We start from the raw sequence: 15946 nt of genomic DNA, 5'->3' as shown, positions 1-15946 counted from the left end.
AATATGATAGTATAGCGTCTTCCATAGTGAACACTTCGTGACCGTACAATAGTCGGAGGGGAGTCTTTCAGGTCGTCTCCTGTTGATCCGTGTGGCAAACAAAGGTAACTTCGGGCAGAATGGCGTCCTAGTCGTGTGCTCAACGTTCACGTAATGCATAGCATGTCCGCCATCGTTTTGTTCAAGCGCTCGGTCAAACTTTTGGTTTGAGAATGGTATGTAGTTAGCGTCATGACAGTTTGCATGAGCTTTGCCGTGACGGCTGTTGCACACTCTGCGATGAGAGTCGACGGAGTGCCGTGCCTGAGGACGATATTCCCATGAAAGATATATGCCCCTTCTGCCGTAACTCGTTTTAGAAGCCTTGTCTCTGCGTAGCAGCAACCACCACACATCGTTTACAGGAGACCAAAGTGGAAAATTTCTAAAATATTCATTTCAACTTGCTGGAAAGGCCATTTGGGAACCTGAAGGGGCTGCAGCAAAACGGCTGGTCATCCCAATGGTGTCGGCCGACGTTGACAATCACGGCATGTCCGGACATAGCGTCTAACGGTTTGTAAAACCTCGGTCAGTAATATTTGTTCTTGACTCTGGCCAATGTCCGAGTGAAGCCTAGATGGCCCGCGGTTGTCTCGTCGAGGCAAGCTTGTGCTATTTCATTGCGGAGAGAGGTGGGAATTACTATCAGGCTGTCTTTGTCGTTCGGAAAGATGTTCTTCTTGAATAGAACATTATTCAGCAACATTATTCCGCAAACCATGGCCAATACGTGTGAGGCTATCATTTAAAGTTATTTCATCTTCAGTGCGTGTACCTTTTCTGAGAATGGTGCAATCTGCGGAATAATCGTATATGAACGTCAGATGAGACAAATTAAGGTATATCATTCATATTCATTACAAACAGAATGGGGCACAAGACGTTCCCCTGCGGAACACCTGACAAAACAGGTAGTGTACATGAAGTGCGCGCGGAGACTTCCGTGTGATCAGTCCTTTTCGACAAGTAAGATTTATTCTGACGAACAATGAAAACGAGTAAACCAATGTTTAGTAGTTTGCTTAAAAATGTATTATGATGAACGTGATCTAATGTCTTGTGAAGTCGAGGAATACAGGTGACCTTACTGGCTGAATAAAAGGCAGTAGCAATTTATGAACCATAGCTATCATTTGCTTGCATCGAAGTACCTATACGACAACCTAGCTGGAATTCTGAAAGTAACGTATTAAATACCGATAACAGCCGGTATAAAATGAGCAATAATGTGTTCTAATACTTTACAGCATGGGGACGTTAATGAGATAGGCTGCTAGTTTTCTATCAGTAAGTGGTCACCTTTCGAGCCAGTAGCGAATGATAAGGTAAAATTGAAGACGCCAGGGTAAAACAAACATTTCAGTCAAGTAATGAGCTATTGGTTCGTCATAACTGCGTAAGGCCTTGTTTGGCATGCCATCTGGACCACTAGATGACTTGTCTTGTACATTAGGCAATAATAACACGCCTTTTTGACATATGAAATCTCAGGGAGGGCATGATGCAGGAACGAATGGGCAACTATCGTTGGGCGGTGCTCAAAATACGGAATGGAAGTAGTCGTTTCCCTTGTCGGCCATTGCACGGGCGTCGGTGATAACAGCACTGATTTGTTATATTTGTTCAAGCTCACACTCTTAGTGGCAAGGTAGCGCCAAAACGTTTCCCGGCTTTCTTTTGGAAGGTGTGGCAGCATGATTCTAAAATATTGTCACTGATAAGCAGTATACATCCAACCAGCCAAGGAAATTTTCGTGTCCGCGTCAGCAGAAAACTCCTAGGCTACTAGGGGCTACACAAACATCCCAAGCTACAACTGGCTACATCCAGGCTACACAAACTACTGGCACCACCTGGTATTGAATCTAGGCCTGAATAGAGAAGTGGAGCGAGAGCTCGTCGTCTTGACGGCTAGGGGAATGCAGTGGGAGAGATGACGCCACAGCCGCGTGCGCCGCCCTCACCTTGCGAAATACACTCCTCCCCTGAAAAGGACGCCCCTCACCCTGCGAAAGACGCTTCTATCCGTTTTCTTTCAGTCGACGCTGCTGCGTTCGGAATCCCGCCCCGCGAATCCTAGGAAACGGCTGGCAGAGTCTCTGGTTTCACTTTTTGTAGAGCCACGTCTGTGAATCCAAGTGACACCGCATGGGTATTCATTGTGGGTGTCGTATTCTGCTTCGCAGTACAAACACCTTTACAACGTGGATTGGAGCCAATTTTTTTTCTACGAGTAGCTAGTGCACCGGGGTGCTCAGTCAGGAGCGTCTGAATGAGCTGGATACTTGTTTCTTTGTTAGACCTGTTTCTTTCTTAGACGCTTTAGTCTTGTTTTTAAGTGTATTACATTTCGCCAATTCAGAGACTTTTGCGACACGACTTGACACACCGTCAGAGTTCACAGTTTCCTTGAAGATTTCCCAAAGTGTACAGGTATCACAATCGGAAATATTGTCAGCAAACTCCTAGAGTCTATCAACTATACATTGATCGTCAGCATGGGCAAAAACGTTGTTTTCAGTTGAGGATTATTAGACAAACATGGGTGAGAGCAGCCAAACGGAAGGGCAGTTTCGTGGCAGAAGTGAATGGGAATTTGATTTTGATGACTCCTTCAATCAAGCAAATACTCTGCAATTTTTAACTTCTTAATGTATGTAATAGAACAAGCCTACATAGGATAATACAGAATGCGCTCAAAAATGTAGTTTTTTAGGATCCAACTTCAAGCTAATCATTGATACCACAACACAGCCATTTTCACTTCGGGGGGAGGGGAGGTGTAATGCCTAAAATCCTGATCGTCAATTTATAAACGATCAGGATTTTAGGCATTACACCTTCCCCTACGCCAATGACCGCCCCTTTGATATTGTAACGTAGTATTTTAGTTACATACTGCCGCTACTGTAGCATGAAGATCGGAAGGAAGAAGTCGAGACGTCGAAGAAGTTTTAAGGTTAACTTGTTTACTTTACGAATGACATTGATGACATTTAGCACATACAAACTTGAGACAATTACACTTATTACATAGATGAAAAAGGCAGTCAAAAGATTCAGAGTACTTAACGAAACATGGTTGGCGGGCGAAGGGCTCCCGGCGTCTGGCCCCGACGATCGGCAGCAAGCGGCTCTCCTGGTGTTGCTCGCCCTCTCGCCAGAGGGGCCGCGTTATATTTGCTTTGGGGGGACGCATTGGGGGAAAAAGCGCATCCTAGCGTGTGCGGACGCGCGGGAACAAGTCTAAGGCACACCCGCAGCCAATCAGGAAGACGCTTCTTAGCTCCAATCAGACATGTCCCCGCCAAAGTGAAAAGGACCAAAAACACAGACACAAGGTTTCAACTCGAAAACGCGCGCTTGGAGAATTACGGGCGTAGAGCAAGTAGTTAGACAAAACACACTAAAGTAAACAGGAGAAGAGACAGGAAGGTCGTCGTAAGAACACGGCGGCCGAAGGAGAGCAGCGCACACGCCACAGGGGGAATGGAACGCCGCGGCCGCGGTAATACAAGCCGAGGCGAGGGTTCGCTTCCCCCAACAGCCGTCGTCTCCCGGTCGGCCGACGGGCCGACACACGTGCCGGAGCCGTTTCTCAGAAAAATAGGGGGCCACCGCCCAGCCGCGTCCGAAGCGCTTTCGCACACAACATTTTGGAGGAAGATCCCTGGCTGTGGGCAGAACTTAAAAAACAACCAGAAAACATCAAGAGATCTCCGCTTCGCGACAATATTGTCACCGACCACCAGGCATTATGAGGGCTGTCGTGTCTCAAAGACCCCATGACACGACTCGCTCGTTAGGGCCTCCGTCTACAAGAATTCTACCTCCACGTCGTGTATCCATCCGGACGCAAGCGTTCCATGACGACGCCACCTCTCATTCCCCTGTTTCTGCTGATGCGGAACACCTCTGCCAATGGATCCTCCCTTGTCATCGCTGTTTCAGACATTGTGTCCCAGCAGAAAGAAGATCCATGGACAGCTACTACCGTCAGATTCCTGTCGACACCGTCGAACCTTTCTCAACCTAGAGCCGTGCGCCTCCAGGCTGCTCATTTCGAAATTCCTGGAAACATCCTCTACCGCCGCAACTATATGCCAGAAAGCCGCAAGTGGCTCCTTGTGGTCCCACGGAGCCTCCGCGTGGAGGTGTGTGCCGCTTACCATGATAATCCGCAGAGTGCTCACGCGGGACTCTTGAAGACCTATACCAGACTACGTCAAAGACACTATTGTGTGCGAAGAGTCACTCCTGCCTGTACTGACTGCCAGCGACGTAAGACGCAGCTGTCCCCAAGCCGGCCGTCCCGCTGCAGCCCCTGCCGTGCCCTGTTCGTCCGTATTAGCGTATTGGCATTGATCTATATGGTCCTCTGCCATACACTTTTTGTGGTTACTTTCGATAATTGTGGCAGTAGATTACGTCACGCGCCATGCCGAAACTGCCGAAACAGCAGCGCTTCTCGCGTCCACGGCACGTGATGTTGGTGCATTCATTCTGCACTCCCTCCTCCCACGCCAAGGTGCACCAAGGGAACTCCTCAGCGATAGGGCGTGTGTATTCTTCTCTTAGACCGTTGAAGCGATCCTTGCAGACTGCAAAATTGAGCACTGCACCACATCTGCCTACCATCCACAAACCAATGGACTGGAAGAAAGATTCAGCTGCATGCTCGGGACATGATGGCAAAGAACGTCACGCCCGACCATTCGAACTGGGACTCCATGCTACCGCTCGTAACGTTGGCTTACAATAAGGCCGTGCAGACAAATACAGGTTTTTCACCGCTATTTTTGCTATACGGACGGTCACCATCGTGTACAGTGGTTATAATCCTTCCCGAGAGCCCGATGCGTTCGAATGCCATATTCGTTCCGACGCCACGCGCCACGCAGTAGAGCGCCGCCTGCTCGCACGTTCGCTTACGTCGAAAGACCAAGCTCAACAGAAGCAGCGTCATGACCTGGATCACTCATCCACTTATTTTCTTGCTGGCGATCTCGTTTGGGTGCGGATAACATCTACTAATCGTGGTCTCTCCTCTAAACTCCTTTCCAAATGGTAGGGCTCCTACCGTGTCGTCAATGCTTCCTTCCTCGTGAGCTTTGTTGCTGAACCACTGACGGCACCAGATGACCTTCGCCGTCGTGGCCATGAAACTGCGCAAGTCTCTCGCCTACAGCCCTATGACGATCCTATTGTACTGAACTCACCGTAGGTCGCCAGGATGCCTCTCTCTGCGGCAGAAGGTGACTGCAATGAAGAAAAGGAAGAAGACGTACGGACCTCCATCGTCCACTCTCTGCTCGGGTATGTGCCAGAAGCATGCAGCTATCATCATCTGTGGGCGTCCCTGTGTAAAGAGCAGGGATCCCGGTTCACCTGGAATAGACTGGGCTGAATTCCCCCTTCGCTTGCACAGCTGAGTAAACCGCCTTTCAATATATCTATCTATCAATTTATTGATTTCAATATATATATATATATATATATATTGTGGGCATTGGGGGTGTACTGTTGTGATATTTATGCGTGGAAGCGACATCACCATTGTTATATCCAGTGTGGAACACGGCGGGTCAATCCCTCTGTTCCTTCTACCCATCCAAACCCATCGCCACTGTCATCTGTGTATAACCATCATCATCCCCGGACAGTTCCGTCTTTCGGTGGCCTGTGCTCGGGAGCCTAATTAAAAGTGATCCTTCAGCATCTCGGAGCTCTGTCTCTCAAGTGGTGGAGGGTGCGCTCGATTCCTCCGTTTACCTCCCTTGGTTGCACCGCTGGAGCTTCGATCAGGTCGGCGACTGCCGGAGGCAGACATCCCCATGCAGCAGGAAAGCAGCCGTGGTGCTTCCAACGCAGCAGCTCCTGCTCAGCCTGCCTTCACTATCACCACTCCCCAGCGTGATCCTCCGGACTTCGCTGGCCTACGGGGCGATGATGTGGAAGAATGGCTCGACCACTTCAATCGAGTGAGTTCGTACAACCGGTGGGATGACACGTTCAAACTCCGCATAGTTGCTTTTTCCCTAACCGAAGTAGCGAAGACGTGGTTCTTCAACAATCGGGACACCTTCGATGATTGGTCAGGTTTCACCCAAGAGTTACGCAAGGTATTTGGTACATCGTCTGGTCGCTTGGCTGCCAAGAAGAAACTTGACGCTCGGGTGCAGCACGCGGAGGAAACTTATGCTTCCTACATTGAGGATGTCCTCGCGCTGTGCCGTCGAGTTGATAAAGATATGCCCGAAACGGACAAGGTGCGGCACATCATAAAGGGGTCTCCTCTTTTGCTTTCAACGCTATGGCGATCCAAAATCCCGCTACCGTTGCCGATGCGCGAAGCATTTGTCAGCGCCTTGACCAACTTCAGGCTATCCGACTCCAACCCGATCCCTGGAGCATCGGCTCTTCGGGGAGTACAGAGCTGCGTTCTTTGATTCGGGCCATCATTCGCGAAGAGTTACAGCAGCGCGATGCACCCTGTCATCACAGCAATCCGGTCAATGACGTCCACGCACAAGGGCTGCGTGATATAATTAGAGAGGAGCTCGCAGCTGTGACAACCGTTCCGCAGCCCAGCCAGCCTGCTTTACTTCACGTGCCTACGTACTCGGAAGCTGCTTCAAGGCAACCTGTGTGCACAGAGCACATTGCACCTCCAACTCCTCACGGCCACTTGACCGCCATTTCTACGCCTTCCGCTCCACCGTTTTTTGGTTCAACGTGGCGAGCACCGCGCCCTATAGATGACCGGCCTGTCTGCTACTACTGCGGCATCCGGGGGCACATTTCTCGATTTTGCCGTCGACGGCAGCAAGACGAGAGGCGCGGCTACGCCCCTTACGAGCGGGACTACTACAGCTACTCCCCTCGTCAGCATGCGTATTCATCATCTCCTCGCCGCCGATCACCGCCTCCTGACACCAGGGACCTTCCGCGGGACTCCCGGCCCTCTCGCCGTCGTTCCCCTTCGCCCTTCCAGCGCGCTTTGTCTCCTCTTCGTCCCGTTTCCAATACTTCCAACCAGAACCAGGAAAACTAGATGCTGCAGTTTTTGGAGGTAAAACTGCATCACCTGGAACGTCCACAAGTCCTCCCGAACTTCCGTCTAATATGTTGTCTGTCTTCGTCGAAGGAATTCAAGTCAAAGCGTTAGTTGATACCGGAGCAAGTATTTCTGTAATTCATGCTGATTTGTGTTCCGTCTTCGCAAGGTAAAGACTCCGTATACTGGTCATTGCTTACGTGGCGCTAATGGGAATGACATCACACCTTTGGGATATTGTACCATGCGTGTTTTAATCGGAGATGTCCGCCATCACATTCAGTGTGCTGTTCTGGGGGAAATGTGTGGGCATTGGGAGTGTACTGTTGTGATATTTATGCGTGGAAGCGACATGACCATTGTTATATCCAGTGTGGAACACGGCGGGTCAATCCCTCTGTTCCTTCTACCCATCCAAACCCATCGCCACTGTCATCTGTGTATAACCATCATCATCCCCGGACAGTTCCGTCTTTCGGTGGCCTGTGCTCGGGAGCCTAATTAAAAGTGATCCTTCAGCATCTCGGAGCTCTGACTCTCAATATATATATATATATATATATATATATATATATATGACTTCGCACGCGAGGCGTACTTTATGAGCCGGACTTAATTTTACCTCCTTTCCCGCCCTACCACTCTTATAGGCCTCTGAGCCAGCCCTTTCCATAATAATGTTACATCTATCTATCTATCTATCTATCTATCTATCTATCTATCTATCTATCTATCTATCTATCTATCTATCTATCTATCTATCTATCTATCTATCTATCTCTCTCTCTCTCTCTCTCTCTCTCTCTCTCTATATATATATATATATATATATATATATATATATATATATATATATATATATATATATATATATATATATATATATATATATATATATATATATATATATATATATATATATAGTGCGCACAGGCGTCATCGTTTTATAACTGTTACTGGAATGGCCAATCTCACCTAGCAACTCATGATAAGTGCGTCACATGCGAGCGCCACACCATCTTCTACATCTATAATCGTCGCGCCTTCTCCATCATCGCATTTTGCAACGGCATCCCGGCGAGACTGCGTCGTTATTGCTATATATATATATATATATATATATATATATATATATATATATATATATATATAGGGAGTAGTAGAACTTTGAAGATGGTAGAGAACACAAGAGAAGAAAAACTTCGAACAAGGTAAAAGCACGATTGTGGCCTACGTTTCAGCAAAGAGAACTTGCTTTCCTCAGGGCCCAAGGGCACATCTAACTTTTAGGCGGAGGCCTTTGGGGATCTTTTTGCTTTGGAGATACGAGGAGTACGTTTTTAGATGAAATCTGTAGTTAGTTTGTTTGCCGGCTAGTTTTCGAGCTTTGAGGAAAGAGCGGGATTTAGGGGTTAGAGCATACGGCCTACTCGGTGGTAGTCATTTGTGTTTGTTCCGAGCAGACCTCCGGGGTGACACTTTTTTGCTTGGAGTCAGTAGTTTAAGGGGGCTGCTAGGGGTGAGGTCCACATCGATGCCTGTTTGGGTGCCTGTTTGCGTTATACTGCGTGTTGGGGTCTGCGTGAACCATGAGCGTGTTGTCTTTGGTGGGTCGGGTTGTTGTTCGCTCACGTGCTGTACAGCTGGTGTTGCGGCCACGTCCACGGTTTGTGTGCTGGCGTCACATGTGCTGTTCTTAGGTGGACATGGCATTTCGCTACCGTTGGGGGCGTTGGGTTGGTTCTGTTGTTCTGTGCTGGCCGGAGACGGGAGGTTGATACGTGAAGTTGGGAGCGTCACCTTAAATGTGTTCCTCAGCCTGTGCTTGATGTTTTCGGAAATCAGTCGGACGCCTCGAAAGTTAGGGTGTAGTCCGTCTTTGGCCAGGTGTCCCAGGGGGTCGTGGTGAATTTTTGCGTGGTGGATGATGTCAACGTTTCCTGTGTTGTGTCCAAGGTACATGAGGAAGTCGTTAAGCTTAGCTGACCCTTGTGAGTGAGCTAGAAGTCTGTGTGTCTGGGGTATGTCTGGCTTGTGTTTGTTTTCGACCCTGGGAAGTACTGTTGTCAGGGTTATCTTTGCTTTGGGCCTGTTGGTATGAACATCGTGAACAAGAGTTTCCATGGCCTCGATGGTGCTTTCAGCGGTGTTGTTCTTTAAGTCGTTAGTGCCAAAGTGCGGAACGAAGTGAGTGATGTTGCGTGGGGCGGCGTCAATCAGTTTTCTGATGTCATGGGTTGTGGCGCCGCCCTGAGGAAAGCAAGTTCTCTTTGCTGAAACGTAGGCCACAATCGTGCTTTTACCTTGTTCGAAGTTTTTCTTCTCTCTCTCTCTCTCTCTCTCTCTCTCTATATATATATATATATATATATATATATATATATTATATATATATATAGTCGTGAAGTGGAGTCCTTAGTTGCTGCAGGAATACGCACAAAGTAGAAGTACGCTCTTCGGAGACTTTATTTCCAACGTTGGAAACGTTGGAAACGAAACGTTGGAAATAAAGTCTCCGAAGCGCGTACTTCTACTTTGTGTGTATATATATATATATATATATATATATATATATATATATATATATATATATATATATATATATATACATATATAAATATATCGGCGACCATTGCCGGTAATGCACTCCCTCACCAGAGCAGGATTGGCCACCCTGGTGTAGTAACGGCCACAACGTCCCATGAATACGCCAATTAACCCACGGCCCTCAGTCCCCAGCGGCTGCAAAGCAACTGATCACGGCGGCGGTCAGACCTGTGACGCAGCAGAGGGTGCTAAGAATCTGAACCTGGCAACGTTTAACGCGCGAACCTTATCTAGCGAAGCGAGTCTCGAGGTGTTGTTCGAGGAATTAGAAGGCATTAAATGGGATGTAGTAGGGCTTAGCGAGGCTAGGAAAGCAGGCGAAGCATTTACGGGGCTGAAAAATGGACACGTCTTATGTTACCGGAGTCTAGAGGACAGAAGAGAACTGGGAGTTGGATTTCTAGTCAATAAAAGCATAGCTGGCAACATATAAGAATACTATAGCATTAAAGAAATAGCAGCAGGTCTTGTAATTAGGCTCAATAAGAGGCACAAGCTCAAGGTGGTGCAGGGCTACGCGCCCACATTCAGCCATGACGACGAAGCAGTGGAACGCTTCTATGAAGATGTGGAATCGGCAATGGCTAAAGCAAAAACACAGTATACCGTAGTTATGGGGGACTTCAATGCTAAAGTAGGCAAGAATCAGGCTGGAGACAAGGCAGTTGGGAACTATGGTCTGGGCTGTAGAAATAGCAGGGGGGACCTACAAGTTGAGCTTGCAGAACGGAATAACCTACGCATAATGAATACCTTCTTCTGTAAACGGGAGAGTCGGAAGTGGACCTGGAGAAGCCCGAATGGGGAGCATAAAAATGAAATAGACCTCATATTATGCGATAACCCGGGCGTCGTGCAGGATGTGGAAGTGCACGGAAGGGTAAGGTGTAGTGACCACCGTATGGTAAGATCTCGAATTAGGCTAGATTTGAGGAGGGACCGCAACAAGCTAGTACGAAATAAGCCGATAAATGAGCTAACAGTAAGACGCAAGGTAGACGAATTCAGGATCGCGCTGCAGAACCGATATTCAGCTCCTAACAAGGAAGCCGAGCTTACGACACAGGAAGCCAGCGACAACCTTACACGTATTTTCACGGAGTATGCAGTAGAAGTCAGGGGCACTATGGCTAGAGATGATAATGGAAAACTCTCACAGGAGACGAAAGATCTAATTAGGAAACAGCAAACCATGACAATCTCCACCGCAGCTGACAGAATAGAACTAGCGGAGCTTTCGAAGTTAATCAATAAGCTTAAGACAGCTGACATACGGAAGTATAATATGGAGAGGATCGAATACGCTGTAAAGAACGGAGGTAACCTGAAAGCTGTCAAGAGGCGTCTTGGCGTGGGGAAAAATCAGATGTATGCACTTGAAGATAAGGAAGTGAATGTCATCACAAATAGGGATAAAATAGTCACAGTGGCCGAGGAGTTCTACATGGACCTGTACAGTAGCCGGGACATCCAGGATAATGCCGAACGAGACAGTCGTTCAGAGGAGATAGACATCCCACCAGTAACGACCGAAGAAGAAAGGAAGGCTTTGAAAGAAATGAAAGGGGGCTAAGCGCCTGGTGAGGATCAGATAACAGCAGACCTCTTGAAGGATGGCGGAGAGATTGTACTTGAAAAACTGGCAAACCTGTATACGCAATGCCTAATGACCGCAGTGGTACCGGAATCTTGGAAGAACGCGAACATAATCCTAATCCATAAGAAAGGCGATATGAAGAACTTGAAAAATTACAGGCCGATCAGCTTAGTGTCAGTAGTCTACAAGGTACTTACCAAGGTAATCGCTAACAAAATTTCTGCAACCTTAGATTTCAGTCAACCTAAAGAACAAGCAGTGTTCCGTAAAGGTTTTTCAACAATGGACCATATTCACACGATGAATCAGGTGATAGAGAAGTGCGCTGAGTATACTGAACCCCTATATATAGCCTTCATAGATTATGAGAAAGCATTTGACTCGGTCGAAACCGTAGGAGACATTCAGGCATTGCAGAACCAGGGGGTAGATCAGCATTATGTAAGAATACTAGAGGATATCTACAATAGGTCCACAGCTACAGTCATCCTCCATAAGGAGAGCAGTAAAATACCTATAAGGAAGGGTGTCAGACAAGGAGACACAATCTCTCCAATGTTATTCACAGCATGTTTACAAGAAGTATTCAGAACGTTGGATTGGGAACAGGTAGGAGTAAGGGTTAATGGAGAAGAACTCAGTAACCTCAGATTTGCTGATGACATTGCCTTGCTAAGTAACTCGGAGGACGAATTGCAAAGCATGCTTTCCGCACCGGATGAACATAGTAGAACCGTGGGCCTGAAAATTAATATGCAGAAAACTAAAGTAATGATCAATAACCTCGGGACAGCACAGCGGTTTGAGACAGGTGGCGAGGCAGTGGAAGTGGTAAGCGAATATATCTACTTAGGCCAAGTTGTGACCCCAGATCCCAACCATGAGGCAGAGATAATTAGAAGGATCAGAATGGGGTGGGGTGCATATGGCAGGCATTCTCAGATAATTAATAGCAGCCTACCACTGTCGCTGAAAAAGAAAGTATATGACAGCGGCATCTTACCGGTACTCACCTACGGGGCAGAAACTTAAAGGCTCACTAAGAGGGTTCAACTTAAATTGAGAACGACTCAGCGGGCAATGGAGCGTAAAATGATAGCTGTAACATTAAGGGACAAGAAGAGAGCGGAGTGGGTCAGGGAACAAACACGTGTTAAGGACATATTAGTAGAGATTAAGAAGAAGAAATGGATGTGGGCAGGGCATGTAATGTGAAGGCAAGATAACCGCTGGTCATTAAGGGTAACAGAGTGGATCCCTAGAGGAGGCAAGCACTGCAGGGGGCGGCAGAAAGTTAGATGGGCAGATGAGATTAAGAAGTTTGCGGGGATAAATTGTTCACAGTCGGCACAGGACCGAGGTAATTGGAGAATAATGGGAGAGGCCTTTGCCCTGCAGTGGGCGTAGATAGGCTCATGATATATATATATATATATATATATATATATATATATATATATATATATATATATATATATATATATATATATATGTCACGGGACCAGTGGACAATGCCCCATGGCGGCATAGCTCGGCATCGAAGACGACGATGAAGAGGGCGCGTGCAGACTCAGCGGACTCGGCCATGGCCGCTTGTAAATACTGTAAATAGATCGTTCTACCCCATTACATCGTTCGTCTCATCTATGTCCTGCCGCCGCGTAACATTTTGGTGGGGTGCGGGGTACAGTCCCATCCCGGCCCCGAGCTTCACCTCGCCACGACTCATGAAGCAGTTCACCCTGGCTCTTGGAAAGCGTCGGCCCGCCCCAGCCCCGGTGAGCCATGGACGCGACCATTCCCCAGCCCCGTGTCCCCTGCCCATGCCCCGCCGAGACCAGACAAACTGACCCGCTGAGACCAGACGTAGAGCCGACGACGTTCCCCCTCCCAGATTTCCGGCGCTTCTCCGAGGGTTTTGGATGCTGCCTCGTGGGGTCAGCGGTGGTCACAGCTGTTCCGGGGCCGGTGCTTATCACGACCATCACCATCATATGCGGCGGCCAGAACTTCACTGTATATACTCATTCCATCTCGCCCTCACCGCATCTATCGACGTCAAACTTTCCGGCTGTGCGTCGACATCATCGAACTCGCACTGGTTGCTACCGACGGATTCTCCGCGACGGGAAAAGGCTTGCCCCGAAGAAAAATTGAGATATGGTGCAACAGCTTGTGGATCAAGAGCTACCTGGAGCTACCCGGTTGAGAGGCTCCTATAACAAATCGGAGCGTCGTACAGGCACATCCAACCACACAGCCCCCATCTTCTGCAATTGCGTTCTGCCTATCAGCAGCCGCGTGCACTACTGCGGCTGGCACTCGAGCGCTGCTAAGACAAGGTCGAGCTGCCGACTCGGACCCTCGCCGGCGAAAAAAATCAACGGCACCGCCTTCGATTCGTATCCCTATGGCCTCGACCGGGACGGTCGTCTTTGCCCGGGGGGGGTAGTGTCACGGGAACAGTGGACAATGCCCCATGGCGGCATAGCTCGGCATCGAAGACGACGATGAAGAGGGCGCGTGCAGACTCAGCGGACTCGGCCATGGCCGCTTGTAAATACTGTAAATAGATCGTTCTACCCCATTACATCGTTCGTCTCATCTATGTCCTGCCGCCGCGTAACAATATATATATATATATATATATATATATATATATATATATATATATATATATATATATATATATATATATATATATATATATATATATATATATATATATATATATATATAGCGATGAATAAGTTCGGGGATTTGGTTTCAAAAACACACGAGAGAGTAGACACACGTATTAAACCGATGATTGAACTAACGTTTTCACCGGGGTCCGGTCTTATATATATATATATATATATATATATATATATATATATATATATATATATATATATATATATATATAGTCTGAAAAGATAAAAACTCACACAGAGCGCGAAAAAAATAAGGTTAGTAGAGACAGAGACAAACGAGAAAAACGTAGAAAATAGAAATAAGTTTACTGACGTTTCAGGGAGAGGACTCCCTTTCTTCAGAGTACAAAAAAAAAACCTGAAGAAAGGGAGTCCTCTTTCTGAAACGTCAGTAAACGTATTTCTATTTTCTACGTCTTTCTCGTTTGTCTCTGTCTCTACTACCCTTATATATATATATATATATATATATATATATATATATATATATATATATATATATATATATATATATATTGACACTGGGATTACTGGACCGGTGGTAGCTAACAGTCAGAGCCAAGAAGAAGCCGGGATTTGTCGTGCGAACACCAAGCTCTATCAGGCACGGTGCCCGATCGCGTCACCTAAACATGCACTCCTTTCCTTTGTCCTCATTTCGCGTCAACACATGCGGCATAAACGAGTAAACGCAATTTTCGGCCCTCAATCCGCAGCAGCTGTAGACCACCTGACCACAGCGATGGTCACGTCAGCGATATAGACGACAATACAAGAATCTCTGTTCCGGACTGGCTGCCTTTTGAACTTGAACCTGGCATGGTTCCTAACATGAACCCTGGCTAGCAAGGGAACGTAGCAGCTGTACTATTAGAGGAGCTTTCGGACACTAAGTGGGATATTAGAGAGCGTTAGCGGACCGTTTTTCACGATCCGCTCAGCTTCGATAGCAAGCGGGAGTGCCATTGCGCATTTGTTTCGCGCTCCGGCGGAAACTGGCTGCCGGTTAGGGGCCCCGCTACGCTCGCCGGGATCGATGAGTGGACCGTCGAGCCAGTTAGCCTACCGCGCTGCATTTTAGAATGGCCGCCCGCAGAGAGGTGAGCACGCAAGGGTGCAACTCCGTTTCTTCAGTTGAAACATGAGCGGCTGAATGGCGAAAGCGCTTCCGAATAGCCAAAGACGTCACACACCTCAGCGACTTCTAGAAGGCAATCGCAAGACTTCGACCGATGCATGGGCCTTCTTTTATGTACGTTCGAGAGAAAGCGCCTTGTCTTGGCTATTTCAAAGTTGAACGGCCTCTTTTTAGGTATATTTCGGACAATCATATCGTGTCACCGATTAAATTATACAGAAAGGTGAAAGAGGTCAATAAACATGGTAGTTTTCTTTATTTCAGTGCCTGAATATTCGCGTATATTTCCTTCTGATGACGTTTTGAGTTACACACTCACAGGGCACGAGCAGTGACGCGAATGACTCACCGTAGAGGGACAAAAGGTTATGGCTTCGCTCCGGTTGACGCTCGCGTAGCCGGCAGCGGAGCGGACCGTCACAAACGTTCGGCTTTACTCTCTATAATATTACTGAAAAATAAAGCGCGACTCGGACAAAGACACAAATAACGACGGGACAAGCGCTCATTTGCAACTAACATTTATTGAAGCATCGTCTCGTATTTATACATTAATCATGCAAGCATGCGCACTGGGCTGCACTAAATAGAAAGCATCAAACCGATGGACACAATCAAAGTGATGCTTTCAAAAACTCCAAACTCGGTGGCACGCAAAATCATAGATGTATCGCTGACGTACTTGCACCCTTTCTTCTTAATTTAAAACGCTTCCAAGAGCTCCCTCGCCACTGTATTGTCACTCCTGCCGAGAATTCTAATATGATTTCCTGTGGAAAAATGCAGAATTTTCTTTGAAAATATTCAAA

Source organism: Haemaphysalis longicornis, unplaced genomic scaffold, assembly GCF_048455015.1.
Source record: "Haemaphysalis longicornis isolate Haplotype H1 unplaced genomic scaffold, Haemaphysalis longicornis Haplotype H1 scaffold_23, whole genome shotgun sequence".
In the NCBI taxonomy this organism is placed as follows: Eukaryota; Metazoa; Arthropoda; class Arachnida; order Ixodida; family Ixodidae; genus Haemaphysalis; species Haemaphysalis longicornis.
The sequence above is the reverse complement of the archived record's forward strand: the minus strand, read 5'-3'. Positions refer to the sequence as shown.